This window comes from Heterodontus francisci, chromosome 5, assembly GCF_036365525.1.
Source record: "Heterodontus francisci isolate sHetFra1 chromosome 5, sHetFra1.hap1, whole genome shotgun sequence".
NCBI lineage: Eukaryota > Metazoa > Chordata > Chondrichthyes > Heterodontiformes > Heterodontidae > Heterodontus > Heterodontus francisci.
The window spans coordinates 175,895,678-175,920,895 of NC_090375.1; the positions used below are offsets into that span (position 1 = coordinate 175,895,678).

At 43.3% G+C, this 25,218-nt stretch overlaps 1 protein-coding gene across 6 annotated transcripts in view; it reads right to left on the reverse strand.

Annotated features, from left to right (window-relative positions):
• The window catches only part of LOC137370152 (neurocalcin-delta), a 382,023-nt gene that overhangs the window by 73,469 nt on the left and 283,336 nt on the right, over positions 1–25,218 (reverse strand). The window contains exon 1 of one of the 6 annotated variants that reach the window (XM_068032386.1): positions 5,054–5,139. The exons of the other annotated variants lie outside the window; for them this stretch is intronic. The gene's annotated coding sequence lies outside the window, so the exon portion shown is untranslated. Of the gene's footprint in view, positions 1–5,053; positions 5,140–25,218 lie in introns of those variants that run through there. 6 annotated transcript variants of the gene reach the window in all.

Here is a 25,218-nt window from a genome sequence, read left to right on the forward strand (position 1 = left end):
TGTGTGTGTGTGTGTGTGTGTGTGTGTGAGTGAGAGAGAGAGAGAGACCTTCCTTCTCTGTGAACTTCAAACTGCAGTCTGACTCAAACTGTTCTGTGAACACAATTCAAAACCAAACCTAGGCCAGCAGGTTAGTCATGTGAACAGCTTTTTTAAAACAAACTCTCCTGTGTTTTTGAGGATTCTGCATCTTAGCAGACACCCTCAGTGTGGATGGGGGTGGGGGGGGGGGGGGGGAGTGGGGGGAGATGGAATGCTGGCTTTTTACACATTCAATGTCTGGTGAACAAAATCCAAATTTTTGGGTTAATTGGATCAAGGAGAAGCTCCATTGGCTTCTCCAGGCAACTGTCTCTTAGAATGCAAATGTTTCCAGCCACTGCTGTGATCTCTTTAAATAAGTCATCTTTTCAGTCCCGCAACAGTTTAAAATTAATGTTTTTAATGACAAAATTAATATGCCTCATTCTTGGCAGGTGGGGTTTTCATGACAAATGTTAATGGCTACCTCTCTTCAACAAGTTGGGCTAACAATGACTTGGAAGACATGGAGACTCCAGAATCAAACTCAGGATAACGGGTGTGAAAGAGCACCACTTTATGAAGATGGCATAGAGGTGAGCAACATTCAAAACCATTGTCTTAACAATTGGCACACTAGTAGACACCATTTATGGGAGAAACACAATGGGAGAGAAACTTGGGTCACCTTACAGAAACCAAGTCTCTGATAAGGAATTTTTTCATAAAAGACATTTTTTATGCCAGAAAGCCAGAAGGAAGAGATACCCATCCAGCAAGAAGGAGAACCCTGCCAGAATACCATTAAATTACCCAGAGCCAGAGACGAAGGGTGACCTTGAAACTCCCTACCTGAACAACTGTAACAAGATTTCTGTCATTGAATTGTGACTGAGATTTAACCAAAGAAGTCTGCACCATCCACCTGAAACTTTTCAAAGTTTATCAGCGAACCAGGAAAGAGAAAAAACAGGCCTGCACCATTTCTGAATCTTCCCCGTGGGGAAGCAAACAAGGTTGCACAACAAACTCTTTGTTAACACCATCAGACCTGAATGCATGCCATCTTAATTTCTATCTTTTGTGTGTGTGCATGTTAGTGAGAGAGTGGGTGAAGTTGTGAATATTTTCAGGTATTGTTTAATAAATATTTATATTTCTTTAAACCTATGAGAAAACCTGCCATTTGTCTGCCTATTGACCATTAAAACACCCAAGGGTTAAAACACAATTCTAATAAAAACACTGTCTTCAGTCAGTTGAGAGGTGAAAAGCAGAAATCATCCCCATCATTTCCCCCCTGTCTGCAACAGGCATTAAAGTCACACTGAGAACCTTTGGAACAAAATCATAGAAACAGGAGTAGGCATTTACCTTCTTGGGACTGTAAATTCATGGCTGATCTACATCCTAGCTCCATATACCCACATTTTCCCCATATCCCTTAATAACTTTGGTTAACAAAAATATATCAATCTCAGATTTAAAATTAACAATTGACCGAGCATCAACTGCCATTTGCAGAACAGAGTTCCAAATTTCTACTGTCCTGTGCATGTGTAGGTGATTCCTAACTTCACCCCAAAAGGTCTGGCTCTGATTTTTAGGCTTCCCTAGTCCTAGACTCCCAACTAGCACAAATCGTTTCTCTCCATCTATCCTATCGGTTCCCCTTAATATCTTGAAAACTTAGATCAAATACAACCTTAGTTTGTGTAATCACTCCTTGTAATGTAACCCTTGGAGTCCAGGTATCATTCTGGTAAAACTACACTGTATACCCTCTTTCCATCCTTTCTAAGCTGTGGCGGCAAAAATGAACACAGTACTCCAGGTGTGGTCCAACCAGGTCTTAGTATAGTCATATCATAACTTCTACTCCCTTGTATTCGAGTCCTCTATATAAAAAACCCAACATTCTATTAGCCTTTCTGATTTTCTGTACCTGTCCGTGATATTTTAATGATCCATGTACATGGACCTCCTACATCTCTTTGGACCTCCATCATTTCTAGCATTTTAATATTTAGAAAGCACTCTGATCTATCCTTTGAGGTCCAAGGTAGATGACATCACACTTGCCTACACTGAAATCCATTGGCCACAGTTCTTCCCTTTCACTTAATCTATTATGTCTTTGTAATTTTATGCTTCCATCTATACTGCTCACAATGCTGCCCATCATTGTCTTATCAGCAAACTTCGGTAGGTAGCTCTCTTTCCAATCATCTAAGTTGTTAATATAATGAACAGTTGAGGCCACAATACAGATCCCTGTGGAACACCATTATTGACAATTCGAGTACCTGGCCAAAATCCCTACTCTCTGTTGCTTGTGTTACGACCAGGTGAAAAAGGGGTCTAGAGTTTCCCTCACAGCCTTCACCTGGTCTTACCGTAACTGGGTTTAATTTTAAACACACTGTGTTTTAGCTCCCCCTTGGTGAATCCTTGTTCACTGTTTTCCAATTGTCAGGCAAAGAAACCAGCCAAACAGGTTTTCTTAGGTTTAAAGAAGAAAGGTTGAACTTTATTAAACTTAAAATCTAATTCAGTTAACGCCTACAGATACGCGACGCACCCACGCTAGCATGCATATGCGATACACACATGCAGATAGAGACAGAAAAGAGCAGAAGAAATAAAGTGGAAAAGTTTGAGGCAATATCTGAAGATGGTTTTGATTACATACGAACTAGGAGTAGGCCACTCGGCCCTTCGAACCTGCTCCGCCATTCAATAAGTTCATGGCTGAACTGATTACTCCACATTTCCACCTACCCCCGATAACCTTCCAACCCCTTGCTTATCAAGAATCTATCTACATCTGGCTTTAAAATATTCAAAGACTCTGCTTCCACCGCCTTTTGAGGAAGAGAATTCCAAAGACTCACGACCCTCTGAGAGAAAAAATTTCTCTTCATCTCTGTCTTAAATGGGTGACCCCTTATTTTAAACAGTGACCCCCTAGTTCGAAATTCACCCACAAGGGAGAATCCACCCTGTCAAGACCCCTCAGGATCTTTTATGTTTCAATCAAATCGCCTCTTACTCTTCTAAATTCCAGCGGATACAAGCCTAGCCTGTCCAATCTTTCCTTGTAAGACAAACTGCCTATTCCAGGTTTTAGTCTAGTAAACCTTCTCTGCACTGCCTCCAACGCATTTACATCCTTCCTTAAATAATGAGACCAGTACTGTACACAGTACTCCAGATGTGGTCTCACCAATGCCCTGTGTAGCTGAAGCATAACCTCCCTACTTTTGTATTCAATTCCCCTTGCGATAAACAATAATATTCTATTAGCTTTCCTAATTATGTGCTGTACCTGCACACTAACCTTTTGCGATTCATGCACTAGAACAGCCAGATCCTTCTGCATCTCAGAGTTCTGCAATCTCTCACCATTTAGATAATAATAGATAATTTCTATTGTACCCGCCAAAGTGGACAATTTCACACTTTTCCACACTATACTCAATTTGCCAGGTCTTTTCCCACTCACTTAACCTTGTAGCCCCCTTATGTCCTCTTCACAAGTTACTTTCCTACCTATCTTTGTGTCATCAGCAAATTTAGCAACCATACCTTCGGTCCCTTCATCTAAGTCATTTATATAAATTGTAAAAAATTGAGGCCCCAGCACAGACCCCTGTGGCACACCACCTCTTGCCAACCAGAAAATGACCCATTTATGCCTACTGTTTCCTGTTAGCTAGCCAATCTTCTATCTATGCTAATATGTTATCTCCTACACCATGAGCTTTTATTTTCCGCAATAACCTTCAGTTACTGTTCTTTGAGCTCGCTGTAGAGTCCTTGATTGTAGGTAGGTCTTGCTTTTTGTTGGGGCCCAGTATTCTTCTTAAACCTTGTTCGATGTAGGAGACTTTTCTCTCTTGTGGTTCACATGAATTCAGTGGGTCCAGAGGCTTGTGAGAAAAATACAAGAGCAGACAGCAGAGGTCTTCTCAGTCCAGGAGCAACCAGTCTCTCTAATTTCAAACTCTGTATAATTCAAAAACTGCCCATGTTGGCCAGCAGATTAATCATGTGACCAACTGGTGTAACCACTTCTGTGTTTGTGGATTTTCTTGTCCTAGCAGACCCTGGAATGTCTCCTCTTACACACAATACCTGGTGATCAAAGTCTATTTTAGGATAAGTGAAGTAATCTCTCTTGTCCCTATTGGTATGCAAATGTCCTCCAGCCAAGATAATAAAAGCAAAATACTGCAGATGTTGGAAATCTGAAATAAAAACAAAAATGCTGGAAATACTCAGCAGGTCTGGCAGCATCTGTAGAGAGAGAAGCAAAGTTAACGTTTCAGGTCAGTGACCTTTCATCAGAACTGATGTAAAAACAAGAAATGCTGGAACCACTCAGCAGGTCTGGCAGCATCTGTGGAAAGAGAAGCAGAGTTAACGTTTCGGGTCAGTGACCCTTCATCAGGTCACTGACCCGAAACGTTAACTCTGCTTCTCTTTCCACAGATGCTGCCAGACCTGCTGAGTGGTTCCAGCATTTCTTGTTTTTATTTCAGATTTCTAGCATCCGCAGTATTTTGCTTTTATATCAGAACTGATGTGTCTGGCAGCCCTTGCAACAGGTCTTTTCTTTTTCCCAGCAACAATTTGAAATTTAATGTCCAGATGGTGAAATTTATATGCCTCATTCTTGGCAGGTGGGGGCCCAGCATGACACTTGCCATCCAATTTCCTAACCCGGTCAATAATTTTGCTTCAGTTCCATGGCAACTTTAGCTAACAGGCTTTTACAAGGGACTTTATCAAATGCCTTCTGGAAGTCCATATGAATAACATTCATAGACACGGCCCTGTCCGTGATTTTGTCACCACTTCAAAAAATTCTATCAAGGTTGTCAGACATGAACTATCTTTTACAAATCCATGTTGGTTTTCTCTGATCAGCTGGAAATTTTCATGGTCTTTAGACACTCTGGGCTTGATTTTAAGGCCCTGCTAGGGCTGGAAGCAGAGGCTGGTGAGTGTTAAAAATAGCACTACTGACCTGTGTGCCGGTTGCTCGGCTCTATCCTGCCCCAAGCCACTTTAGCGGAGATGCGATGGGGAGCGCGGAAGGACGATCCGCCCACATGTAGCGGGTAGCCAATCCAAGTGCTTAAGGGCCACTTAAGGCCAATTAAAGGAGGCCAACTGTTGCTCCCGACTATCCTCTTTTTCCTAAAATAATTGTAAAAGTGTTTTGTGTTGATTTTGATATCCCTTGTAAATTTCTTTTCTTACTCCCTTTTTTGTAGCTATTATGTTTTGTCACTTTTTTGTTGTTTCCCATTCACCAGGGTGTGTACTAATTTTTGCATTTTTGTATATTTTAAAAAAAGTTTTATGTGGTCCTTCAATTCTTTTGTAATCATTCCTGTTTTTTCTGGCAAGTAGAGCTCTTGACTCCTAGGGGAAAAAGCTCGTTCTATATCACAAATTCTATTTCGAACACCTCATTCTGATCTTCTGTCCTTTTACCCATGAACAGATTTGGCCAGTTTACTGTGGACAGTCTGTCTCATCTCATTGAAGTCAGCCTTACCTAAATCTAGAATCTTAGTAAGTGTTTCTCGCTTTCAAACATAATGCTGAACTCGATAATATTATGATTGCTATTAAATAAATGTTCATACACCATTAGGCTGTTGGCAAAATTTGTCTCATTATTCAATTATTAAGTATAATATGACCTGCCATAAATCACATTTTGGCCTTGGCTCGTCTTTAAAGGCACACTGGATTCAAGAAAAAAAAGTGTTTGGCATACCCATTTTTTGTTTGCAGTTGGAGAAGAGCCAGAAGGACAATGTATTATTTTCATTGTAATGAAGCCATCAGAATAATTCAAGTGATTCAATTATGCTTTTTAACACAATTACACAATGCATGTCATAACGTTGAGTAATTATAAAGAAGCAAAAGGGAAAACTGACAATTTTTTTCATGGCGCTCATGCCCTCATTGTTCTTTAAAAGTAGTTTCCCTGTGTTTGTTTTAAATTTTCCAGTATATCAATTTCTCTGAACCGTCTAATACTAATTCTATATTCATTCTAATACTATCCACAGCACCTCCATACAAACTTTGTCCTCTTTACTGCATCTTCAAAGACAGATGGTATGAAAACACTCAAACTTAAGATAGATGTAACAGTAGGATCTGACAGTTATCAGCTGAGCAACATGAGGGAAACATGGAATGATATAATGGAAGCTTGGACTATAATTTTCCAGAATTCTACGAAAGGTAAAGTTATGCTAGAAGACAAAGGTTTTTTTTATTCATTCATGGGATGTGGGCTTCGCTGGCTAGGCCAGCATTTATTGCCCATCCCTAATTGCCCTTGAGAAGGTGGTGGTGAGTGGCCTTCTTGAACCGCTGCGGTCCATGGGAGGTAGGTACACCCACAGTGCTGTTAGGAAGGGAGTTCCAGGATTTTGACCCCGCGACAGTGAAGGAACGGCGATATAGTTCCAAATCGGGATGGTGTGTGACTTGGAGGGGAACTTGCAGGTGGTGGTGTTCCCATGCATTTGCTGCTCTTGTCCTTCTAGCTGATAGAGGTCTTGGGTTTGGAAGGTGCTGTCTAAGCAGCTTTGGTGCATTGTTGCAGTGCATCTTGTAGATGGTACACACTGCTGCGACTGTGCATCGGTGGTGGAGGGAGTGAATGTTTGTAGATGGGGTGCCAATCAAGCAGACTGCTGTGTCCTGGATGGTGTTGAGCTTCTTGAGTGTTATTGGAGCTGCACCCATCCAGGCAAGTGGAGTGTATTCCATCACACTCCTGACTTGTGCCTTGCAGATGGTTGGCAGGCTTTGGGGAGTTAGGAGTTGAGTTACTCGCCGCAGGATTCCTAGCCTCTGATCTGCTCTTGTAGCCAAAGTATTTATATGGCTACTCCAGTTCAGTTTCTGGTCAATACTAGCCCCTAGGATGTTGATAGTAGGGGATTCAACCATGGTAATGCCATTGAATGTCAAGGGGAGATGGTCAGATTCTCTCTTGTTGGAGATGGTCATTGCCTGGCACTTGTGTGGCGCAAATGTTACTTGCCACTTATCAGCCCAAGCCTGGATATTGTCCAGGTCTTGTTGCAGAAGTGGCTCCCTCCTTCAAGAAAGAGACAAGGATAAGCCAGAAAATTATACGCCAGTTATTTCACTTCAGTTGTTGATATTAATTGCTGCTTCTGTTCTGTCCAAATGCAGGTAGATGGGGGGCGGTGCGAAGATGAGAAATATGCTGACAGGCCATGCCACTGTTCAATGTCATTTCCAGGATATTCTACCAAGCACTGATGACAACCGTTGAATACATCCACCCAAATATGGAAGGCTGGATTGAAATCACGTAATAAAATACTTCACTGGATGTAAAGCACTTTGGGATGGCCTGAGGTCATGAAAGACACTATATAAACGCGTCATCTTTCTTTCCAACAATGAACTATACAGCACATTTTCTGTCATTATGACAATAGCAAAGCTGGATACCAAGACCATCAGCATGGTCCTAGTAACCTTCATATCAATGGGAAGAGCTTAGAACCGTAAGCCTTGGCTCAGCGCAGCACATTCACATCGAAGTCAGAAAGTCGTGGGGCCTGAGTGCATAATCTAGGCTGACACTTCAGTGCAGTGCTGAAGGAGTGCAGTGCTGTCAGCTATGCCATCCTTTGGATGAGATGCTCATTGAAGGCCTCACTTGCTCCCTCAGGGGGGTGTAATAGATCCATGGCACTTTTTGAAGAAGCACAAGTAAGTTTCTCTGCTACCCTAGCCAATATTCATCCCTCAACAAATACTAGCAAAAAAAGATCAACTGGTAAATTATGTTATCGCTGTCTGTAGGACCTTGCAGTGCACAAATCGGTGGTAGCATTTCCTGATATCCTAACAGTGACCCCACTACAAAAGTACTTGGCTGTGAATTCAAGGAGGCGGTGGCCTAGTGGTATTATCACTGGACTAGTAACCCAGAGACCCGGGTATTGATCTGGGGACATGGGTTCAAATCCAAACCCATCTGGTTCACTAATGTCTTTTAGGGAAGGAAATCTGCTGTCCTTACCTGGTCTGGACTACATGTGATTCCAGACTCTCAGCAATGTGGTTAACTCTTACCTGTCCTCTGAAATGGCCCAGCAAGCCACTCAATTGCACCGCTACAAAGTCAATAAAAAGGAATGAAACCGGACGGACCACCCAGCATCAACCTAGGCACCGGAAACGACAATGGCAAACCCAGTCCTGTCGACCCTGCAAAGTCCTCCTTACTAACATCTGGGGGCTTGTGTCAAAGTTGGGAGAGCTGTCCCACAGACTAGTCAAGCAACAGCCTGACATAGTCATACTCATGGAATCATACCTTACAGACAACGTCTCAGACACTGCAATCACTATCCCTGGGTATGTCCTGTCCCACACCAGAGGTGGCGGGACAGTGGTCTACAGTAGGGAGGGAGTTGCCCTGGGAGTCCTCAACATTGATTCCGGACCCCATGAAGTCTCATGGCATCAGGTCAAACATGGGCAAGGTGACCTCCTACTGATTACCACCTACCGCTCTCCCTCAGCTGATGAGTCAGTACTCCTCCATGTTGAACACCACTTGGAGGAAGCACTGAGGATGGCAAGGGCACAAAATGTACTCTGGGTGGGGGACTTCAATGTCCATCACCAAGAGTGGCTTGGTAGCACCACTACTGACCGAGCTAGCCGAGTACTAAAGGACATAGCTGCTAGACTGGGTCTGCGGCAGGTGGTGGGGGAACCAACACAAGGGAAAAACATATTTGACCTCGTCCTCACCAATCTGCCTGCCGCAGATGCATCTGTCCATGACTGTATTGGTAGGAGTGACCACCACGCAGTCCTTGTGGAGACGAAGTCCTGCCTTCACATTGAGGATACCGTCCATCGTGTTATGTGGCACTATCATCGTGCTAAATGGGATAGATTTCGAACAGATCCAGCAATGCAAAACTGGGCATCCATGAGGCGCTGTGGGCCATCAGCAGCAGCAGAACTGTACGCAACCACAATCTGTAACCTCATGGCCTGGCATAGCCCCCACTCTACCATTACCATCAAGCCAGGAGACCAACCCTGGTTCAATGAAGAGTGCAGGAGGACATGCCATGAGCAGCACCAGGCATACCTCAAAATGAGGTGTCAACCTGGTGAAGCTACAACCCAGGACTACTTGCATGCCAAACTGCATAAGCAGCATGCAACAGACAGAGCCAAGCGATACCATAACCAACAGATCAGATCTAAACTCTGCCACATCCAGCCGTGAATGGTGATGGACAATTAAACAACTAACTGGAGGTGGCGGCTCCACAAATATCCCTATATCCTCAATGATGGAGGAGCCCAGCACATCAGTGTGAAAGATAAGGCAGAAGCATTTGCAACAATCTTCAGCCAGAAGTGCCAAGTTGATGATCCATCTCAGCCCCCTCCTGAAGTCCCCAGCATCACAAATGCCAGTCTTCAGCCAATTCGATTCAATCCGCGTGATATCGAGAAATGACCGCAGGCACTGGATACTGCAAAGGCTATGGGTCCTGACAATATTCCGGCAATAGTACTGAAGACCTGTGCTCCAGAACTTGCCACACCCCTAGTCAAGCTGTTCCAGTATAGCTACAACACTGGCATCTACCCAGCAATGTGGAAAATTGCCCAGGTTTGTCCTGTACACAAAAAGCAGGACAAGTCCAACGCGGCCAATTACCGCCCCATCAGTCCATTCTCAATCATCAGCAAAGTGATGGAAGGTGTTATCAACAGTGCCATCAAGCAGCACTTGCTTAGCAATAAACTGCTCAGTGATAACCAGTTTGGGTTCTGCCAGGGCTACTCAGCACCTGACCTCATTACAGCCTTGGTTCAAACATGGACAAAAGAGCTGAACTCAAGAGGTGAGGTGAGAGTGACTGCCCTTGACATCAAGGCAGCATTTGACCGAGTATGGCATCAAGGAGCCCTCGCAAAACTGGAGTCAATGGGAATCGGGGGAAAACTCTCTGCTGGTTAGAGTCATACCTAGCACAAAGGAAGATGGCTGTGGTTGTTGGAGGTCGATCGTCTGAGCTCCAGGACATCACTGCAGGAGTTCCTCAGGGTAGTGTCCTAGGCCCAACCATCTTCAGCTGCTTCATCAATGACCTTCCTTCAATCATAAGGTCAGAAGTGGGAATGTTCTCTGATGATTGCACAATGTTCAGCACCATTTACGACTCCTCAAATACTGAAGTAGTCCGTGTAGAAATGCAGCAAGACCTGGACAATATCCAGGCTTGGGCTGATAAGTGGCAAGTAACATTCGCGCCACACAAGTGCCAGGCAATGACCATCTCCAACAAGAGAGAATCTAACCATCTCCCCTTGACATTCAATGGCATTACCATTGCTGAAACCCCCACTATCAACATCCTAGGGGCTACCATTGACCAGAAACTGAACTGGAGTAGCCGTATAAATACTGTGGCTACAAGAGCAGGTCAGAGGCTAGGAATCCTGCGGTGAGTAACTCACCGCCTGACTCCCCAAAGCCTGTCAACCATCTACAAGGTACAAGTCAGGAGTGTGATGGAATATTCTCCACTTGCCTGGATGGATGCAGCTCCAATAACACTCAAGAAGCTCAACACCATCCAGGACAAAGCAGCCCGCTTGATTGGCACACCATCCACAAACATTCACTCCCTCCACCACCGACGCACAGTGGCAACAGTGCGTACCATCTACAAGATGCACTGCAGCAACGCACCAAGGCTCCTTAGACAGCACCTTCCAAAGCTGCGACCTCTACCGCCTTGAAGGACAAGAGCAGCAGATGCATGGGATCACCACCACCTGCGTTCCCATCCAAGTCACACACCATCCTGACTTGGAACTATATCGCCGTTCCTTCACTGTCGCTGGGTCAAAATCCTGGAACTCCCTAACAGCACTGTGGGTGTACCTACCTCATATGGACTGCAGTGGTACAAGAAGGCAGCTCACCACCACCACCACCACCACCACCACCTTCTCAAGGGCAATTAGGGATGGGCAATAAATGCTGGCATAGCCAGTGACGCCCACATCCCATGAATTTTAAAAAAAATCTTTGGGACATCCTGAGGTTGTGAATGGTACTTTATATATGCAAGTTCTTTTTCTTTCCCATTACCATATGTCATATCTAGATCATTTTACAGCAGTCCTATGACAACCTGTCTTGTGAACTGGAGATGGAGGAGACAGGACATCTCTGGTATGTCCAGGTGCAGATCCCAGAAGAATGATGGGTGTGGCTGAAACGCATGATAGATCATTGCTGGCCTTTCACAAACTCCAATTCTGTACTTCAAGTACATCTGAATCTGAAAGAAATACCCACCCTCACCTCTTTGTATTTCAAAGCCAGCACAATGCAAGAATAAGGAAGAAAGGTACTGGTGGGGAGCAAAAGCCAAAGTGCAAACATTAGAAATACCCAATAAAATCATGGAGCAAATACATCAAAAAAGTAACATGAAACTATGCAAAAAGGTTTAAAAAATTTCAAAAAGCCTATTCTTTACAAAGCCAACTTCAGCTGGTAAGCTCCTAGTATTCATTTTGGGTCCAATTTACATTGAAGAAGAATTTCAGGTGAATTCTTCAAATGGAAACCAGGCCAAATACAATAAATTGAGAGGGGAAGGAAGTAGGGGTGGAGATAAAGGAAACAGGGGTGGAGATAGAGGAAGGGCTTGCTATACTCTTCCAATCTTCCCTTGGAAGGGGGGAGGTGCCAGAGGATTGAAGAGTGGCACATGTGACACCCTTATTCAAGAAAGGGTGTTAAGGACATTGCTAAAAACTACAGGCCAGTCAGTTTATTATCAGTGGTGGGTTCGATTTTATATACAATAATCAGAGAAAAATAAATCAACGGGTTTGAGTTAATTAAGGAGATCCAGCACAGATTTGTAAAAGACAGACTGAGCTGGACTAATCTAATTGAATTTTTTGGTGGAGTTTCAGAAAAGGTCGATGAAGGGAAAGCAACGGAATTTGCTTATATGGATTTTAAGAAAGCGTTTGACAAAGTACCACATAAAAGGCTTCATTAACAAAATTGAAGGTCATGGAATAGGAGGGTCAGTGTCAGCTTGGGTTAAAAAATTGACTCAAGGACAGAAAACAGCAAGTTGTGGTAAATGGTTAATTTTCAGACTGGAGGATGGTAGACAGTGGTGTTCCCCAAGGGTCAGTGCTAGGACCACTGCTTTTTGACTTCAATGTTGGAATGCAGAGTAAAATTTCAAAATTTGCCGATGATAGCAAACCTAGAGGTGTGGCAGACAGTGAAGATGATACCAATCGACTGCAACAGGACACAGATAGGCAAGCAGAATTGGCAGGTGAATGGCAGATGGATTTAGTAGAGAAAAGTGTGAACTGATGCATTTTGGCAGAAGGGATCGAGAAAGGCAATATAGACTAAATGTCACACAGTTCTAAAGAGTGCACAGAGACAGAGGGACCTGGGGTTCATGTGCATAGATCTTTGAAGGTGTCAGGACATATTGAGGTAATAGTTACCAAAACATATTGGGTTTTATAGCACTATTGAGCACAAAAGCAGGGAAGTTGTGCTAAACCTTTATAAAGCTCTGGTTAGGCCACAATTACAGTATTGCGTCCAGTTCTGGTCACCACACTTTAGGAAGGATGTGAGGGTCCTTGAGAGGATGCAAAGGAGATTTACCAGAATGGTTCCAGGGATGAGGGATTTTAGCTACAAGGTCAGGTTGGATAAGCTGGGGTTTTCTCCTTGGAGCATGGAAATTGAGGGGAGATTTGATAGAGGTGTACAAGATTATGACAGGTATAGATAAGGTAGAGAAAGAAAAGCTATTCCGATTAGCTGATGGCACAAGGACTAGGGGACACAGATTTAAGGTTTTGGGGCAAGAGATGCAGGGGATGTGAGGAAGAACATTTTGTACACAGCGACTGTTAACGACCTGGAACTCGCTGCCTACGAGGGTGATAGAAGCGGAGACAATCAATGATTTCTAAAGGAAATTGGATGGGCACTTGAGGGAAATAAACTTGCAGAGCTATGGGAATACAGTAGGGGAATGGGACTGATTGGATTGCTCTACAGCGAGTCAGCATGGACTCAATGGGCTGAATGGCCTCTTTTTGTGTGTAATGACTATGACTGTGCTTCACCTGAAATCACCAAATTTTGCTGTCAAAAACATTAATCCTTAATTTCACTATATGCAGTCTTATTTCAAAAATGGAAGCAAGGTATTACCGGCCTTACTTGACAAAAGTGATCATAAAATGAGGTGCAGAGGTCATCGTGCAGAGTAACGACACTCCTGATTTTCCAGCTTTTGATTTTAATTGCTGGAAAATCAGAAGCGCCTTGACTTTGGTGTGCTGATCTCCACTAAACTAAAGAACTAAAGTTAATGACAGGGAAAGCCTGTTTTCATTCTTCAAAGTGATTGTAAATTTTGTGGATATTATAATGCAACAACTTTGAAGATATATTTGACAACTGATTAGCAAGAGAGATGTGAATAGATTAGACAAATCTTTTCTGTTGCCAGTCTTAACCAACTTGTGATATCACAATAGAGCAGCTGCTGTAGTAGTCCCCAATTACACAAAAAAAAGCAACTTTTTTTTTTCTCCCTAATTCCTGGGAAACACCTCAACTTTGGAGTGTACTACCCTTAGTCTGTCCTACATGAGATCAAGAACTTCCTCTGTGGTGATCAAGAAGGGAATCCATATCCTACCACCAGTGCAGTTGTGCACTGCACTGGATAGATGCATCCCATAGGCTACAGTTGTGACAAGAAGATGTATATATGAAGTGAGACTGACAGGAAGGAAGGAAGGAAGCTAAGGGGCAACAGTGGATAAGATCTTATGGTAAAATAGAGAAAGACATTTTAAAATGTAAAGAAACAGAGCCAATATGATTGAGAATGAGCGATGAAAAGGATTCATAAAGAACAGGATGGATAAAGACAGACACAAATTTCACCACCTGAGCCTTATCAACTGTTCCAACCAACATTTAATTACTTTTCTTTTTTTAAAAAAAGGCAAATTAAGTGGTTACTTGATATCAGTCTGACAATATAATTGAGATAATCTTAAAGAGAGCTCCTCTATATGACAAGGAATATTGCTGAGCTGACTGGGATTCTGCCTAGTCTGAACTCTGCCCTGAAGACATGTCATCCTGTTTATATGTAACTATAGTAACAGAGGTCAATTAAGGGCCTGGGCCACATAAAATCATCCATGGCTCCCAGGCCCGGCAGAAGTGGGCTCGCCACTGACCTTTTAGCCAGTGGGTGGGGCCTCCGCCCGGACCTAAAATTTCAGCCTCTGTCCTTCGTTTTCGACAGTGTTCAAATGAAGCTGAAGGAACAGCACCTCATTTTCCAATTAAGTACATTACAGCCTTCCAGACTCAACATTTTTGAGCATGATTTTGATGTTGGCATTTACACCTTCTGTAGACCCAACGTTAGTTTCCTTACTTGTCTTATTTGTCATTTATGTCCATGTTTTATCACTTAAGACAAACCTGAGCTTGCATTTCTTTTACCATGTGGGTTGATATTGTGCTGCCAGACCACCACCAACATTCCCTATGGTCAACTGCTAGGAAACACAAGATAATGGCCGGTCAAAACATCCCTAGGAATATGTGGTGGGATAGAATGGATAGGAGAAGTGAAGAGATCATAGTGGAGAGGGGGAATATTTGGAAGGGTTAGGAGGGCTTTGGGTTTGACTGCAGGTGATAGAATGGATAGTGGGTGAGAAGATATGGAATAAGAGGCAAGGGAGTACTGGGTGGAGCAATAAGGGGGAGCAGAATTGATTGGAGTGTGAAGGGAAGGCAGGAAAAAGCATTGAGAGTTGTCCAAAGGGAAGGGAATAGCAATGAAGTGGTGGTGGGAAGGGAGGGTTATTGGGAAGGCTAAGGGGTAAGGAAAATGATAGGAACTAGACGGTATGGGTGAGGCAAGAGGTATTTAGGGTAGGAGATGGGAAGATACGCTGCTGAAGACGGCAGACTGCATTTTCCCCACACCTACCTCAGAAACATGCAGCCCTCAGTGGCTCCCCTCTCCACCCTGTCACCCATCATTGTCTATTTGAAAGAGAAAAGCAGAAATGGACAGAGAGAGGGGAGAAAAGAGATAGGAAGAGAAATGGAACAGAAGTGAAAGAGCAAGAGAAGCAGAAGAACAGAGAAACAGCAACACAAAGATAACAAAGTAGCTCAATTACATGTTGTAGCCTTAACAGAACGCACATCTGTACTTTGGTTGCAGAGTAATATATTTTGCATTACATAATAGAAAGCTTAAATATCAGTGCATCTTCTGACTTACTGTGAGCAATGCCATAGATTTATTTGCATTTTCTAAGTGTCAATAGGACATATGTTGAAATGGCTAATTTCTAGCTAAGTTCTGCCATAGAAACAGCAGGTCTAGAAAACCTGTGATCAGCTTCTAAGGCCTGCTGCAACCAATCTCTAGACATTTCCAGTAGAGGCCAAGGTAGCGACAAAATTATTTAAATGACCTCAAGCCAAAAATTCATCCTTAAGGCAGGTGCAAGCTCCACCATGCCACAATTTGACCAGTGTAGCAGCTGCTGGAGGATCTAGATCATCCCTTCTAATAACAGCACATCATGATGGATAAATATCTTGGCTTCAACGTTCCTTGAGCAAAAGACCAGATGAACCCCCAGGAAACCTGTGGAGACCTAGTTGTGCCAGATCTCCGCAGTGTTGGGTTACTTTGCAAGGGGGCAGTACCTCCATTTACCTTAGCAAGGCAAATGATGGTTGGCGGTGGTGTTGGGGCAGAAACATGGGCAGGAACTCCCTACGCTGGGAATTTCTGCATCTCAGTCAGTACCCGGATTTGTGTGAAAGACAGGGTACCTAGAGAGGTGAGGCACACTTGCCTCCACATTGGTGGATATGCAGCCATTGGTGAAATAGCATGGGATGACAGTTGGACAATATTTGCATGGAACTTTCCCTCAAGGGATCAAATGGGTGGGATGGAGTTGACAACAACAAGAATTTGCGTGTTGTGCTTTTAACATAGTAAAACACCCCAAGGCACTTTACAAGAGTGTGAGCAGACACAAATTTACACTAGGCCAAAGAAGGACACATTAGGTCACATCATCAACATCTTGGTCAAATAGATCGGTTTTAAAAGAGAATCCTAGAGGAGCAGAGAAAGAGATGGAGGGGCTTGGAGAGACAAATTCTGGAACTTAAGGCCTACCTGGCTGAAGGTATGGTAGCCAATGGTACATAGAGACTGAAGCAGCAGGGCTGATTTGCCAAATAGTTTGTTCTCATTCCAAGTAGAGAGCAAAAATTTACAATGTGCTAATTAGGATGGGCAAACCAACTATCTGTGATAAGCTAAATAGAAGCAGATAGATAACATATGGTCTCTGCCAGCCTATCCTAATTGGCTGAAAAGCACTTTGGGACATCCTGAGGACATGAAAGGCACTATGTAAATACAAGTTCTTTCTTGCTTTAGTCCTCACCGATAATACATTTCCCACTGAACATAACTTTTAATGGAGATGTAAATTTGCATTGCCATCACATCCCATTACAGTATTACTTCCCTTTCTCATTTGAATATAATTGAGACTATTACATCATTCCTACCAAAAAGGAGAGACACCTGCTGAAGCAGGCATTATAAAACCTTTGAAAACCGCCAGTTCCCTGCACTTGCAAAGGAATGGAATGCTGTGCTTTTCTAATAGCAATTACCAACTGGGACAATTTGCTCAGGGTGGAAGAATTTTCCAGGTGATACGGTACAAATTTATAACACTTAATATAAATGTTTAGCCAGTCAGCTCTCAAAACGTCTCTTCTGCCTCAAGCAGATTAATGGTTTATTTTTTTTAAACAGCAGCTCTAGGTGCTAATAGTCGAGTCACTATGATATGCAGTGAGGTGGATGAGACAACCAGACTTCTACAAAACATGTTTGGGCATATATTACTACAACAGAATGCATTTAAATTGTTAATCCTAGTTAAAGGTCAAGGCTTAGAGTGCAGAACACCACCAATGTTGAAACAGAGGTTGGGTAAGGGAAGAGAAAGACTGGCAATCATCTTGGACAGTTGAACATGCTTTTCACGTTTGACAATTTTCTCATCTATTTCCTCTGACAGCATTGATTCCTTGCTGGGGCATGGCTCTATGGGTGCTGGGCATTATCCAGCAGTTCGCCTTTAAGTGCTAACTCATGTGAGAGAATCACAGCAATCAGAAATTTACAGCACAGAAGGAGGCCATTCTGTCCGCAGAGGTTGACAAGCAGCCATCCAACTTAATCTCACTTTCCAGCTCTGGGTCCGTAGCTTTGTAGGTAACAGCACTTCAAGTGCATATCCAAGTATTTTTAAATGTTATGAGTGTTTCTGCCTCTATCACACTTTCAGGCAGTGAGTTCCAGATCCCCACCACCTTCTGGGTATATAAATTTCCCCTTGAAGCCTCTCTAAACCTCCTACCTCTTACCCTAAATCTATGCCCCCTGATTATGGAACCCTCAACCAAGGGGAATAGAGCCTTCCTATCGATTCTATTTAGACTCCTCATAATATTATACACTTTAATTAGGTTGCTTCTCAGCATTCCTCTGCTCAGAAGAAAAAAAACCTAGCCTACCCAATCTTTCCTCATAACTAAATTGCTCCAGTTCAAGCAACATCCTCGTAAATCTCCTCTGTACCCTCTTGAATGCAAACATATCTTTCCTATAGTACGGTGATTAGAATGCATGCAGTACTCCAGCTGTGGTTTAACTAGTTTTTTTTTACAGTTCCAGCATAATCTTCCAGCTCTTATATCCTATGCCTTGGCTACTAAAGCCAACTATCACATATGCCTTCTTGACCACCTTATCTGTGTGTCCAGCCACTTTCAGGGCTCTGTGGACATGCACTCCAAGGTCCCTCTGTTCCTTTACACTTCTCAGTACCCTACCCTTTATTGTGTATTCCGTTGCCTTGTTAGCCTTCCCCAAATGCAGTACCTCAAACTTCCCTTGACTAAGCTCCATTTGCCACTGTTCCACCCACCTGACTAGTCATAAGAACATAAGAAATAGGAGCAGGAGTAGACCACATGGCCCGCCGAGCCTGCTCCACCATTCACTTAGATCATGGCTGATTTTCAGTTTCAACTACATTTTCCTAATATAGATGGAGCATCCACAACTGTCTGGAATTGAGAATTCCGAAGATTCACAACCCTTTAAGAGAAGAAATTTCTCCTCATTTCTGTCCTAAATGATCAGCCCCTTATGCTGAGACTGTGCCCCCATGTTCTAGATTCCCCAACCAGGAAACAACCTCAGTATCTGCCCTGTCAAGTCCCCTCAGAATCTTGTATGTTTCAGTTTAGTTTAGTTTAGTTTAGAGATACAGCACTGAAACAGGCCCTTCGGCCCACCGAGTCTGTGCCAACCATCAACCATCCATTTATATTAATCCTACACTAATTCCATGTTCCTACCACATCCCCACCTGTCCCTACCACCTACCTATACTAGGGACAATTTAGAATGGCCAATTTACCTATCAACTGGCATGTCTTTGGCATGTGGGAGGAAACCGGAGCACCCGGAGGAAACCCACGCAGACACAGGGAGAACTTGCAAACTCCACACAGGCAGTACCCGGAATTGAACCCGGGTCGCTGGAGCTGTGAGGCTGCGGTGCTAACCACTGCGCCACTGTGCCGCCCGAAATGAGATCACCTCTCATTCTTCTAAACTCCAGAGAATATAGACCCAATTTACTCAGCGTCTCATCATAGTCCATTGATATCTTCCTGCAGTCTATAGCTTTCCAATTCATTATCAAACACATGGCAAATATTTGTATCGTCTGCAAACTTCTTAATCATACCCCCTGCATTCAAGTCCAAATCATTGATATATACCACAAAAAGCAAGGACCTAGTACTGAGCCCTGCAAAACCCCATTGGAAGCAGCCTTCCAGTCACAAAAACACCCATCAACCATTCCCTTTGCTTCCCACCTCCGAGCCAATTTTGGATCCAACTTGCCACTTTGCCTTGGGCTTTACTAGTGAATGCTATTTTACCATGACAGGGGAGGACATCACAACCAAACCTGATCTTCACCTCCGTGTTTCTAATATAGATTGCTGAATTGCTCTCTAACCAGATATGCCGTTGCCAACTACAGCTTTCCTTCTGCCACCCTGGTTAAGATCAGCTAATTCAGTGCCAAGCAGGGATCAAACTTAGAATAATCATCTTCAACAATCAACTTGCACCTTTAATGTAAGGCTGCGTTTTCTGACAATGCAACCACTAAGAGGTGCAGTACTTGCACATATGCAAATGCAGCCTCATGCACTTAAACATCACTGTCTGCAACATTTTCGGCAGCTGCCAGTAGTAAAGATGGTGCTGCTCAATTTATCACAAAAAGAAAAACAAATGAAACCCAAATCCCCACAGTGGCTGCGATTGCCACCTCCATCCCACCCTCAACAGTACCCCACTCCCTCCTGCCATCGCTTTTCTCTTCACCGCTGCCTCCCATGCCTGTCTGCTTGCTGCTCGCTCCACGCCTCGCCACTTCTCCCCAGTCGGCCACTCGGTCCCCACTTCACCACACCCCCACCCCACCTGTCGGCCACTTGCTCCCTGCCTCGTCGCTTCCTCCCCTCTGCTCCCAGTTTCCTTCCGCTTTTGCTCCCTGCTTCCTCCCGTTTGCAGTCTCCCTTCCCTGCCGATCTTGTCACTCTCTCTCTCCCCTGTGCGGGGAAGAGAGGTGGCGATCGCAGGAGGAAGTGGGGACCTGAAGCAGGAGGGAGCAGAGGCAGAGCAGAGGTGGGGGGAGCAAGTGGCTGACAGGTGGGAGAAGTGGTAAGGTGAGGAGCGAGTGGCCGACAGGTTGGTGGGCGGTGAAGCGGGGGGCGAGCAGACGTTGCAGTACGTGATGACATTTTTGCACGCATGCGTGAAGTAGTCCTGGCAAGATGGGTGCTGACATAGACTGCGCACGCACAGCACCATACTGACAGCAAGAGTCCGTTCTGCGCATGTGCGAAGCTGGGAGCACTCTGATGATGTCGGTGCTGGACTGCGTTGTCAGGAAATACTTTGTTAATATAAATAAACTTCCCAAGAAACTTCACAACAGGCTTAAGGAAACTTCCTGCTGTTTATGATTCAGCTTTTTATTGTGTAAATCTGTAGAACCATCAGGGGTCCTGGAACATTTTTGTAGAACTTGGCAGTATCTATGAGTACTATCATAGACATTGTCGATCACTTATTCAAGGAATTGGGAAAGGCTTGTAATTGGAATAGAACAACAATTGGTGAACAAGTGGACTTTATTTTGTGAATGCATTCATTCAACTTCCTCCATGTATCCTAGATGGTTCACATGTTTGCAGCATGAGAGAATAGACTAGATTTTGGTCCTTACCACAGAGACAAAAATCTACACTGAGGTTTGAGAAGGTGTATATCTCTCACTGCATTCACAAAGTTCTACTGTAAACTGCAAAAGACACCTGATACTCAGAGGATTAAACAGGATCTGGTCCAATGAAACCCAGTCTCAGTCAAATGAAAACAGGAATCTGACAAATTCAAGGAGGAATCAGTGACGGCATCGTTTTTTTTAAAACACTACAGCTTTCAGTCTTTGAAACTTTATGACACAGGTTCAGCACTTTAAACCCTGGTTGGTCCATACAATGTGCATGTTTTTAATACTGTGTTAATAGTGATGGAGTTAGAATGGGAAATGCAATCTACTGGATCTTATAATTCTACATGCTATGAAGAGAAATACCTGTATAATTATCTCTTATTGCTTTTTGAGAATTGACGTTAAAGGGCAACTTTAGAAAGAGACATTTTGTCCAGAATTGTCCCTCATATCAAGAATTTCCACTTAAGTGGCATTAAATATGGAAACTGGATTGTAGCCAGCATTCCCATTCATCATGTCACACAAGAGGGAGTTCCACACAAGGGCTATTGTTTCCCAACAGGCAGCAATAGCCCATTTATTTTAATGCTCCTTTTTAAATGAGCTACCACCACTATTAAAAAGATGCTGACCAACAAAAATCTGGGTTAAAATGTCTGCTCCCTAACCAACAGTCCTAAAACAGTCAACCAAGTTAACAAGAGTAAGCATAGTTACCTTTTATAATTTTTAGGATTACGTGGCATTCAGTCACTTATCTAGAGTGACTACACAATCCGATATTCACAGTAAGCATATCTTAGAAAACTGGAGCCTTCAGCCATAATCAATCCATGGAAAATCACAGGTGATTCTCCAAGATTCTATCCCTGTGACAACCCCTTCCCACTGGAAGAGTCCCATTAACAATCATCCCCTTAACACTTCCCCTTGAAGAAACTATTCGGCTTTTAAGAAAATAAATTTTGCATAACTTTCAGGTGAAACTTTTATTGTAAAAGCAATCAAAAATGTTTGATATATAATTGTGTATAAGTCTCTAGCTGGCCGAGTATTCAGTACAATATCCTGAAAATAAACAAATACGAAGGCAGAAATATATTTACCCAGAACTGCACTATTTACAAAGTTGAAGTTTAGCAGACGCCAATACAAAAGAGGTATTTAGCTGTTCCTATCACTAAATATTTACTTGTCAAATATCATTTTATTGGTCCCTTGGCTCCAGGTAGTACTTCTGGTGCTCTGATTTACTTACTAGTATACAGCACATCTCTACTAAGAGGCATCACAAGTTCAGGCAACCAAGAGATTAGATATACTTATATTAAGATAGGCGCTAAAATTATTTGTGACTTTAGTTCATGATATTTACATAATTCATTTGCTGTGTACTGAGACAGTCCAAGTGAGTGGGCAAGAACATGGCAGATGGAATATAATGTGGAAAAAAGTGAAGTTATCCACTTTGGTAGGAAAAACGTAAATGCAGAATATTGAATGGTGAGATTGGGAGTGTTGATGTCCAAAGGACCTGAATGTCCTTGTTCATAAGTCACTGAAAGCTAATATGCAGGTGCAGCAATCAGGAAGGCAAATTGTATGTTGGCATTTATTGCAACAGGATTTGAGTACAGGAGTAGTGAAGTCTTGTTGCAATTGTATAGAACTGCACTTGGAGTATTGTGTACAGTTTTGGTCTCCTTACCTAAGGAAAGATATGCTAGCCAAAGAGGGATTGCAACAAAGGTTCCCTGGGATGGCTGGCAAGATTGTCCTATGAGGAGAGATTGAGGAGACTGGGCCTATATATTCTCTGGAGTTAGGAGAATGAGGTGATCTCATTGAAGCATACAGAATTCTTACAGGGCTCGATATGGTAAATGCAGGAAGGAAGTTTCCCCTGGCTGGGGGGTCTGGAACCAGCGGACACAATCACAGAATAGGAGGTAGGCCATTTAGGACTGAGATGAGGAGAAATTTCTTCACTCAGAGGGCGGTGAATCTTTAGAATTCTCTACCGCAGAGGGCTGTGGAGGCTCAGTCATTGAGTATATTCAAGACAGAGATCGATAGATTTCTAGATATTAAAGATAGCAAAGGATATGGTGTTATGACGGAGGCGGGAAAAGTGTACTGTTTTTCTAGTTCCACTTCTCCACAGGTCACAACATATATTTAAATGTTTACCCAGTTACCGATACGGTCAGTCATAGGCTCTATTTTTATCCCAGAATAAAAATACACCAACCAGGTTTCTTTAATAAACAACAAGATTATCAGTTTATTATAAAACAAGGCTTAACCAGTAACAAAGCAAAGCATTAACACACAGATTGAAATATGAAAGTTCCCTTTTATCTGAGCCACACACACACAAACAGGTTAATCGAAAAATAGAGATTTTCTCTTTAGAGCTCAGTTGCAAAAAAAGACAAAAAAGAATACTTTGGCCAAATACTTGCTAATTCTTGAAGAAGAAAAAAAAGATATGGAAAGATGTCTGTTGTCCCTTTTTGGTTTGGTGTCCCAAATATGCGTAGATGGCTGTCACTGGGATCTCTCTAGAACAGTTCTTTTCAGGCGACGTTGAAGATCAGTTTGGCAGGCTTTCCAGGAGAAATGCAGCAACATTGGTTTCTGGCAGGCTTTTCAGGAGAAATGCAGCATCAGTTTCTCTATTTCTTACACTTGATTCTCAGGAAGTTCTCAAAAGCGGATGAGCTGATGGTAACTGCTCTCTTGGCTGGTTTTCTCCAACTGCCTTCAAAACAGTTCACACCCCAACACACTGTCCAAAGCGAAACCAAAAACAATATCTCAAGTGTCAAGCCTCCTGACCCCTATAAATCCTGACCTGTCACTTCTCTGTAAACTTCTCCCCCAAGTCAAAAAGCCCTCGCTGGATATTTATCTGAAGACAGATGACTTCCATAATTATTGTTTTCAAACAAAACCTCTCTGTGTCCTTTCAATGACCCCAGTGCAAAAAAACATACTAGTTGAATCGCGGAGCAAGCTTGAGGCTCCAAATGACCTGTGCCTGCCCCTATTTCCTATGTTGCTAAATCAAGTAATATGCATCAAGGCACTTTTTAAATATATACTGAACTTGATTGGATGAGCATCGCCAGTGGGGCAGGACTTCCACTCATCCTGGAGATACTTCACTGACCCTGGCTGTATTTCCAGCCCTGGGGTAATATGCATTGGGAGGAGGGCACCCTGGACTCTATTGGGAGGCAATCCAGATAGAAGGGGGCAAGACCGAGGCCTGCTACAGTGGGAGAAAGAGGTAACAAATCGAGCTACCTAAAAAAAAATATATTTTCATTTAAATTCTTGAGGCTGTTCATGTTACCTATGTACTACATCACGCTTACACTTATTTCGCAGATCTCTTTTTGATTTCATTATTCAGGCCCTTTCCAGTGACATTTAAACAATGGAACCTAGAGCCAAATAGGGACACTGGCACAAATACTGGGACAGGAAGGAGCTTTATCATTAGGGCTGGTCCCACATGAACCGCACTGGGGTCCCAGCAGAAAGCATAACTAGTCTGTAAATAAGACTTTAAATGAACAACATAAAGCAAGGAACTGCTACAAATTTACAGAAACCCAACAATAAAAGAAGAGTGTAAAGGACAAACTGAAGGAAGGAATGAGGATAATACAAATGACCAGAGATCAAAGAACAAAGAACAGTACAGCACAGGAACAGGCCAGTCGGCCCTCCAAGCCTGCGCTGATCTTGATGCCTGTCTAAACTAAAACCTTCTGCACTTCCGGGGACCGTATCCCTCTATTACCATCCTATTCATGTATTTGTCAAGATGCCTCTTAAACGTCGCTATCGTACCTGCTTCCACCACCTCCCCCGGCAGCGTTCCATCTTCTGTGTAAAGAACTTGCCTCGCACATTCCCTCTAAACTTTGCCCCTCACACCTTAAACCTATGTCCCCTAGTAACTGACTCTTCCACCATGGGAAAAAGCTTCTGACTATCCACTCTGTCCATGCCGCTCATAACTTTGTAAACCTCTATCATGTCGCCCCTCCACCTCCGTCGTTCCAGTGAAAACAATCAGGAGTTTATCCAGCCTCTCTTCATAGCTAATGCCCTCCAGACCAGGCAACGTCCTGGTAAACCTCTTCTGTACCCTCTCCAAAGCCTCCACGTCCTTCTGGTAGTGTGATGACCAGAATTGCACACAATATTCTAAGTGTGGCCTAACTAAAGTTCTGTACAGCTGCAGCATGACTTGCCAATTTTTATACTCTATGCCCCGACCGATGAAGGCAAGCATGCCGCATGCCTTCTTGACTACCTTATCCACCTGAGTTGCCACTTTCAGTGACCTGTGGACCTGTACGCCCAGATCTCTCTGCCTGTCAATACTCCTAAGGGTTCTGCCATTTACTGTATACTTCCCACCTGCATTAGACCTTCCAAAATGCATTACCTCACATTTGTCCAGATTAAACTCCATTTGCCATTTCTCCGCCCAAGTCTCCAACCGATCTATATCCTGCTGTATCCTCTGACAATCCTCATCACTACCCGCAACTCCACCAACCTTTGTGT